We start from the raw sequence: 8,246 nt of genomic DNA, 5'->3' as shown, positions 1-8,246 counted from the left end.
TCTGTCATTGACCAGCCATGTGAGCCTGAGTTGCTTGCCCACTCCGAGCCTCATCTACTGGTTAGGAAGGATAACTGCCCTCCTCCTGTCACAGGACTGCTGTGATTGGCAAACATGAAGTCTTGGATGTGAAAGGACTTTATGTTATGCTTTGTATATAGAAATGGTTGGAAGGAGAATCTAGGTCACTTCCCTGGGGTACGCAGGGATTTCTAGCCATGATCCACGGGGCAAAGAGCCTGTGATTCCCAATGAATACACCTCCCTCCCCCCAGTAATCTGATTTGGGGAGCTACAACTCTATATTGATCTGAGTCAAGAGTGATTTGAGGCCAGAAGCCAATCAGCTCCAAACAAAGTCTTGATGCATTTGAAATAAGCCAATTTCCTCTGGATGAGATTCTTCTGCTGAATCAGGGAAATTGAGGCTGCCAGACCAACTAAAAACAAATCAGTCCACCCTCTCTTGTCAGACAAGAGACCTTGATGCTGGAGCCTCCAGCCCTTACTGTCGCTCTGCACTGCCCCCCTCACTGTGGGGCCACCAGCCCTGGCAAGAGGGGGAGCATCGGTAATTTTCTCCAAAGGAGCTTGTGTCTAGAGAAACCAATATTTAACATCCCCATTTACATTGAAAGCGTGATTCTGATTATGAGATGGTAATGAGGGGATTAGCCAGAGGAGAGAGCCCCCCTGCCTGCCACACCGCACTGTGGTCTTATTCCTGGAGGAGGTGGTGTGGGGGAGGGGCGGGTGGGCACTCCCACAGGGAGAGCATCAGAGATGCCAGAGCAGGGCAGGGGTCCTTCAAGACCCCCTACCAGAACCCTTATTCATGTCCGGAATCAATTAGCTTCAGAAAGGGTGACAGGTGAGAGGTGAGACACCCCTTCCCCTTCCTCCCCCCAGCCTCTGACCGAGCCCCTCCACTCTGACACTGCCCAGGTGTTTTAGAACAGTGAGTTTCTTACGTCATGTGCTGCCTCTGAGGTGGATGACTGAAGCAAAAAAGTGTGTTGAGAGAACTTTTGCTTGGCTCCTGGCTTCTCTGGCTGACCCTTCAATCTCAGCACACACACACACACCCATTTCTTGCCTCTCTGGAATGGCAGTATTGTCTGCCTCATCCCAGATTGCCCCCTTTTTAACCAGGCAGCAGTTTATCTTTGCCTCTTCCTGTGGGGCGAGGGGTGGAGGATGGAGAGAGCCCAAGGGGGTCACCCATCCTGAGGCCCCGTTTGTTGGTGGACAATTGAGCTCAGACGGGATAATTCAGTGTGTGATTGTGGTCACGCCCCCCCCTTTTGTGCCCCTTTCAGAGCCAATCTCCCAGGCCCAGATGGGTTAATCCATAATGCAGACGAGCAAGTAATTGGCTGTCAGCCTGGCCCCCTGCACCCCCTCCCTATTAGTGCCACTGCCCTAATGAAGCCCAGCTTGGAGAGCCCCCTTCTCAATGAGGTGCCGGCCCCAACCCAGCCAGGCACACATGTGTCTCCACTGCTCTGCCTGAAGCCTGGCTCCCTTTAGGGACCCCCAGCCCAGTCTCCCCGGGGTTACCCAGCTGCCAGGGCTGTGGAGGCCCGGGGGGAGGTTGTGATGGATGGGAGGGAGTTAGTTAATAGAGCCCAAAACACATGGGCCCTGTCTCCACACCCCTTCCCACACAGACATTTTTACAGCTTCCACTGACAGCATCCCTGGCCTTTTTTGAACTAGTCCCATGGACTATTCTCCACTTCCATTTCCGACATAAACTGTGCCGAAATAGGATTTGAATGGGGGCTACAAAGCTGCTTTTTGGACACTAGCCAAAATCATTGTGCCCATCCCCTACCTCTGCCAACCTAAGTCTCTTTATGGGTTTTTGTTTTTGTTTTTTGAGACAGAGCCTCAAGTTGTTGCCCTGGGTAGAGTGCCGTGAAATCATAGCTCACAGCAATCTTCAACTCCTGGGCTTAAGCAATTCTCTTGCCTCAGCCTCCCAAGTAGCTGGGACTACAGGTTCTCGCCACAACACCAGCTATCTTTTGGTTGTAGTTGTCACTGTTGTTTTTGGTTGGCCCGGGCTGGATTCAAACCCGCCAGCTCTGGTGTATGTGGCTGGCACCTTAGCCGCTTGAGCTACAGGCATGGAGCCTCTTTATGGGTTTTAAGCAGAGATGGCTTCAAGGCAGGATAAAAGATGAGCTTGGACCTCAGCCTTCAACTGATAGTTGAACCTTACCAGAGACATTCTTTTCCTTAATTCTTGGACTTCCATGTCTGTCTCTTGATCTTACCTCTTCTTCCCATCCACTTCTGAACCTATTTTTTTTTGCAGTTTTTGGCCAGGGCTGGGTTTGAACCCGACACCTCCGGCATATGGGGCTGGTGCCCTACTCCTTTGAGCCACAGGCACCACCCCTGAACCTATTCTTTACTTAGAGGCAGGCCTAGAACCAGTCCCAGTAGATGAGGCAGGTGTCAAAGAAGAGCCCTTTATGTGAGAGCTGCCTTACCTTGTACTAGGTCTCCCTCATCAGGTTTTAAGCTCCTTTCATCCAGATGGAGTCAAGCCAAACCTGGTTGATATATGTTTAAAATGTCATAGAACTAGGCCGGGAGCAGTGGCTCATGCCTGTAATCCTAGCTCTCTGGGAGGCTGAGGCGGGTGGATTGCCTGAGCTCACGGGTTTGAGACCAGCCTGAGCCAGAGCAAGACCTTATCTCTAAAAATAGACAGGCATTGGGGCAGGTGCCCATAGTCCCAGCTACTTGGGAGACTGAGGCAAGAGAATCTCTTGAGCCCAAGAATTTGAGGTTGCTGTGAGGCCACAGCACTGTACTGAGGGCAACAAAGTGAGACTCTGTCTCAAAATATATATATATATATATATCATAGAACTGAGGTTTGGGGAGAATGTTTGCGAAGGGACCTACTATTCTCTGATTCTTTGCTCTTGCTTTCTACTCTCACTTTTGTTCTCTTTCCCCCCCAAACAAACAGCTGTGGCCTTGCCGAGCCTAGTGCCAAACCAACAGGGAGAGGAGCTTCTGGCTGCTGCCTGGCCTTGGCTTCTTAGGACATCCACAGAGGCAGGAGCTCAGTGTGCTCAGGAGAATCACAGACACATAATCTGCCTACTCTCCTTCCTCTACCTAATCCTTTATAAATGATCATATTCTATTTTTTTATTCTGCATCATTTATTAAATATTTCTATATTAATCATATTGTATTTTTCATCATTGAGATAACAAAATATTTGACAAAGGAGGAATGATGAAAAAGTTATGTACATTCCCTAATGGACCTAATTCCATCATTGCTTATCTGTTGGTTTATGTTTTATTCCATCTTTTCCATATGCATATAGGAAATCATTTAATACAACTGAAATATTTACTGAAGAATGTCTCCTGTGTGTCAGGCATAGCAGCATACAGCATTTGTGCTTATAATTTTCTACTTGGCTCTAACTCCAGATTCATTCCTATGTTTCCTTTTTCTCTTCTAAAAGAGGAATAGGTGAAACTTTTCATCCTGGAATATTTGGAAATTCTCACATTTGGAGATGCAGACCTCTGAAACTATATATGAAGGTTGGAACCTGCAAGGGGCTCCAGAGTCACAGGGGGAATCGTTTCATGATTAAGACCATGAAGAGGCCAATAGAGCCCCCATGCTGATAAGAGCAGGGCTCAGGGGATGGAAGCGAATGACTCTCAGAAAAGTCTAGGCCCCTATCTGATTAGATAGGGGGGCAACATGGAGTGATGAAATACCATTCAGAGGTTGTTCCTAGAAGTTGCTGAATATTTATGAGATATGCAATCAGGACATAGGAGGTAAGGCTTAAAAATAAACAGGCAGCGGGATGGGGGCAGGGAAGCCAGAAGGGAGAGAGACACAGAAGGGAAGCCATGAGAAAAGGAAGAGGGGCACGCAAAAGGAAGGAAAGAAGGAGCAGGTTCTCACGGCCCCTGAGAATACTAACTTCTCTTATGTCCTTAAAACCCACTTCCGTGGCTGGACGCCTGTGGCTCAAGCAGCTAAGGCGCCAGCCACATACACCTGAGCTGGCGGGTTCAAATCCAGCCCGGCTCACCAAACAACAATGACGGCTGCAACCAAAAAAAATAACCAGGTGGAGAGGTTCTGACGTTACCACCACCAGGCATTGTGGTGGGCGCCTGGGGTCCCAGCTACTTGGGAGGCTGAGGCAGGAAAATTGCTTGAGCCCATGAGTTGGAGGTTTCTGTGAGCTGTGATGCCACAGCACTCTACATAGGGTGACAGCTTGAGGCACTGTCTCAAAATAAATAAATAAATCAATTAATTAATTTAATTTAATTAAACCCACTTCCTTGTTTCCACTCCTGTGTAGATGGGCAATGAGGTCGCGGTGTGGCTAGACTTTCCTGAGACTGTGCTCTCTGAGGGACCCCAGAGAGATTCTGGAGTCATCCTTACCACATGAAATCAAGCTGCAGGAGAAGTTGATGGAAAGGAGCCCCTTGTGGTATAAGAAACCAAAGATCAACGTGGGGCAGTAGAAGGAGGGACTCCCAGGTAGGGGACCCTGGCAGGTGCTGGAGACATCTGGTATTCAAGGTGAATGCAAACAAATCTGTGACCACACACAACCACTAAAGAAACTCAGACAAGGGTGGCGCCTGTGGCTCAAAGGAGTAGGTCCCGGCCCCATATGTGGGAGGTGGCAGGTTCATACCCAGCCCCTGCCAAAAACTACAAACAAAAAAAAAAAAAAGAAAGAAATGCAGACAAGAAATGCTCAGTGATGTAAAATGGAAAACCTTTGATACGTGTATTTAACACAAAAGCATTTCCCTCTGCAAGGAAATCATTGGAGGCAAGGGAACATTCCTCTTTAATTGAAAAGTGGGACATCGGTTGTAGGTTATAGGGGATTTGAAGCTCTTAATTGGTCTCTTCCTTTGTGAATTTGATTCTCACCTACAGAGAGAGAGAAGGGGGGTTGTGGGGGGAGAAATCTCAGGAGACAGTGAGACCCTGTCTCAAAAAAAAAAAAAACAACTCCTCTCCTCAGCTTCTCAGAACATTCATTCTATTTGATAGAATGATGTGCCTGATTCCAGAACTGCAAATAAAAGCCAATTTAGATCTTTAAATTTGTTGTAATTTCGTCTTTTGACATGAGTGAATGCATGCAAAGCACTTATAACAGTCTGGCAATCCTAAGTTCACAGCAAAAGTTTTTTAAAGAGTAGTAAGCCTTTATTTCTTTGTTTTGCAAAGAAAGGTGGCTAAGTTAGTCCTTTTGGGTGATTAGTCTAAAAGACCAAATCCCATATCCTCTGACTCTTCCTTGGCTCCCACCTTGGCTGGGGCTGTGGGAGCAGCAGGAACAGCCGTGGTATGGCACTGGTGTGGTCATGCCAGTGACCTTTTTGTGCCCCTTTTAGAGCCAATCTCAGCAAGTGGGAAGGTACAGTCTCCATGGACAAAGCCAGGACACATTCATATTCATTGATGAGACAAAGGGGAATAGTTGGGTAACCAATCTGCAGACAAACCCTGGCAACCCTGGAGACAGCCTGCAGGAAGTAAGAATGCGGAGTTTCCCTGTCATGTCAAGCGCTTCAGGATGGCTGATGCTGCCATGATTGCGCACCTGCTGGATTAACAGCCCAAAGGAGAGAGCCAAGGTGTCCAGCAGTGTGATTGCTTCCCTGGCCCCCACTTTGTCTCCAGTCTCAATCAGCTGCACATCACTCAGGATTTCCATGATATCCTGAAGATTTTAGTGGTGATGCCTCAAGCCTGGAAGAAGGACGCCTTTTCTGGCCCCAGAGGTCACATGGGGCAATGGCACCAGCCCTGCCTTCTCTCAGAGGGACATGTAGTCTGCTGCCTCTGCTCGGAGCTCACATTTTCTGCTCCAATAATGAAGCATTTTGGATAATAATCCAAAAGTTTCATGATCTTGAGGAAGTAGCCGTACTTCCAGGTGGCCCTGCCGTCCTTGGCATCCTGGCAGAGCATCAGAGCTTGCCACACAGGATTTAAAGACATGCCATTCACACAAGGATTCTCACGTGTATTGAGAGAGCCACAATAAACATTACATGTTATAATTCATGTCCTCCTTAGCATTAAATGAGCACCTACTGTATACCACACACTATTGGACATACAAGGATGAATTAAATACAGTCTCTGCTTTCTTTCTTTCTTTCTTTTTTATTGTTAGAGATTCATTGAGGGTATAATAAGCCAGGTTACACTGATTGCATTTGTTAGGTAAAGTCCCTCTTGCAATCATGTTAGTCTCCGCTTTCTAAGGGAGACTTGAAGCTTATAGGAAAGATAGACATATAAGCAAATAATTAAAACATCACCTGGTAAGTTACACAGGAGGGGACAAAACCAAGTGCTCTGAGAGGACCATGCACTCTGAGAAAGAAAGACTTTACTGATCAGGTAACAGAAACTGGATTACCAGGATGAAAGGGATTCAGAAGGTGGGGCCTGGAGGGAAGAGGGCATTTCAGGAAGATGAAGTAGCGAGCTAAGGCATAGGAATGGAAAGAGTTCTGCACAGTCAAGAAGAAAAGATATAGATGGCCAGTGGGGGTGGGGTCAGGATGGGAGTAATGGAAAAGGTCTTGGAAAGGTGACAGCACCTGGACTGTCATAATCCTTGTGTGCCACCTGTATGGGCCTATCCTGCAGGACGTGGGGAGCCATTATCATTGTCAAGTGACATGATGGTATCTGAACCTTAGAGACAAGTACATGTATAGCTCACAATCTGGCACTTAGCAGGTGCTTACTAAATGGGGGTTGAGCAAATACATGACAGCTCCTGAAACATCAGTATAGAGGATAGAGTCTCAGTGGGAGGCTGAAGGCAGCGAGTTAGGAGGCTTTGCAATAGTCATGATGAAAGATGATGAGAACCTAAGCCAAGACAGTGGCAATGGATGTGGGCAGAGGTAGAAAGTTGATGAAATACTTCTCAGAAACGCACTGGAGTGGCATGCTTAGTTTGGGTTCAAGTTTAAAGGGCACATGGAAAAGTCAGAAAGAGTCCAAAAGAAAAGGCTCTATTTGCGATCATAACAAGACAATAACACATATTGGAATAGATATAACAAGAATTGTTCCAGATCTAAATGATGAAAACTTTAAAATTAGTAAAGAACATAAAAATGAGGTAGGTGTTTTTCTTTCACAGCTCTGTATTGTTGCAATTCCAGGTGGGATTGGCATATTCCTTGCTCCCCATTGTTAAATCTGAGCCATTCCCCGCTTAGCCTCCAAAACTTCCCTGGTTTTGAGTCTAAGGTCAAAAGACTCCACTGCCCACTGTCTCTGTGTCGCTCCCTGGTGACTCCTGGGCTCATTTCACCTCATTCCTTGCAGGTTTTAGCTCTCAGCTCACTGTCACTCTTGCCAAGCCTCCCCGCCTCCCGCCTTAATTCTTCATGGTTTTAATTTGCACTTGGATAATCCATCCTATGTTGCAGCTCAGTTTCTTGACCTCCTCTTCTCCCACAACCTTGTTACCTACTCCCCCTCCCAGTGGTTATACCCTAGTAGATTTTGTCATAAGCAATAACTGAACTTCCCCATGTTATCAATTTCAATCATTTCCAATCATCTTCCCTATTTTCCAGTTTACCACTTCCAGTATTCTACGTGCAGTGCAACAAACCTGCTTTTTTTTTTTGGAGACAGAGCCTCAAGCTGTTGCCCTGGGTAGAGTGCCATGGCATCACAGCTCACAGCAGCCTCCAACTCCTGGACTTAAGCAATTCTCTTGCTTCAGCCTCCCAAGCAGCTGGGACTACAGGCACCCACACAACGCCCATCTATTTTTTGGTTGTAGTTGTTGTTGTTGTTTGGCAGCCCAGGCTGGATTCAAACCCGCCAGCTCTGGTATATGTGGCTGGCGCCTTAGCTGCTTCTGCTACAGGCGCCGGGCCAGGTGCAACAAATCTTAGACCACACCAAGACAATCCATTTATTTCAATCCCTTTCCATTGCTCCTTTAATTTGTCAACTCATGGTCACACTTTCTTCATTACTCAGCTTTAATTCCCATGGTCAATCACCAGATTCAGTCTCTTGCATACATCTTCGACTTCCTTACACTTGTTTGAGTTTGTTTGGCTAACCCACAGTCTTGGGCAAATCCAACCCTCCACCTGTTCTGCACCTGTACCCAAGCAGCTAAATGTACCTGAAGAAAAAGGCAAAACTGTGCACCCTGGTCT

Source organism: Nycticebus coucang, chromosome 6 (assembly GCF_027406575.1).
Source record: "Nycticebus coucang isolate mNycCou1 chromosome 6, mNycCou1.pri, whole genome shotgun sequence".
In the NCBI taxonomy this organism is placed as follows: Eukaryota; Metazoa; Chordata; class Mammalia; order Primates; family Lorisidae; genus Nycticebus; species Nycticebus coucang.
The sequence above is the reverse complement of the archived record's forward strand: the minus strand, read 5'-3'. Positions refer to the sequence as shown.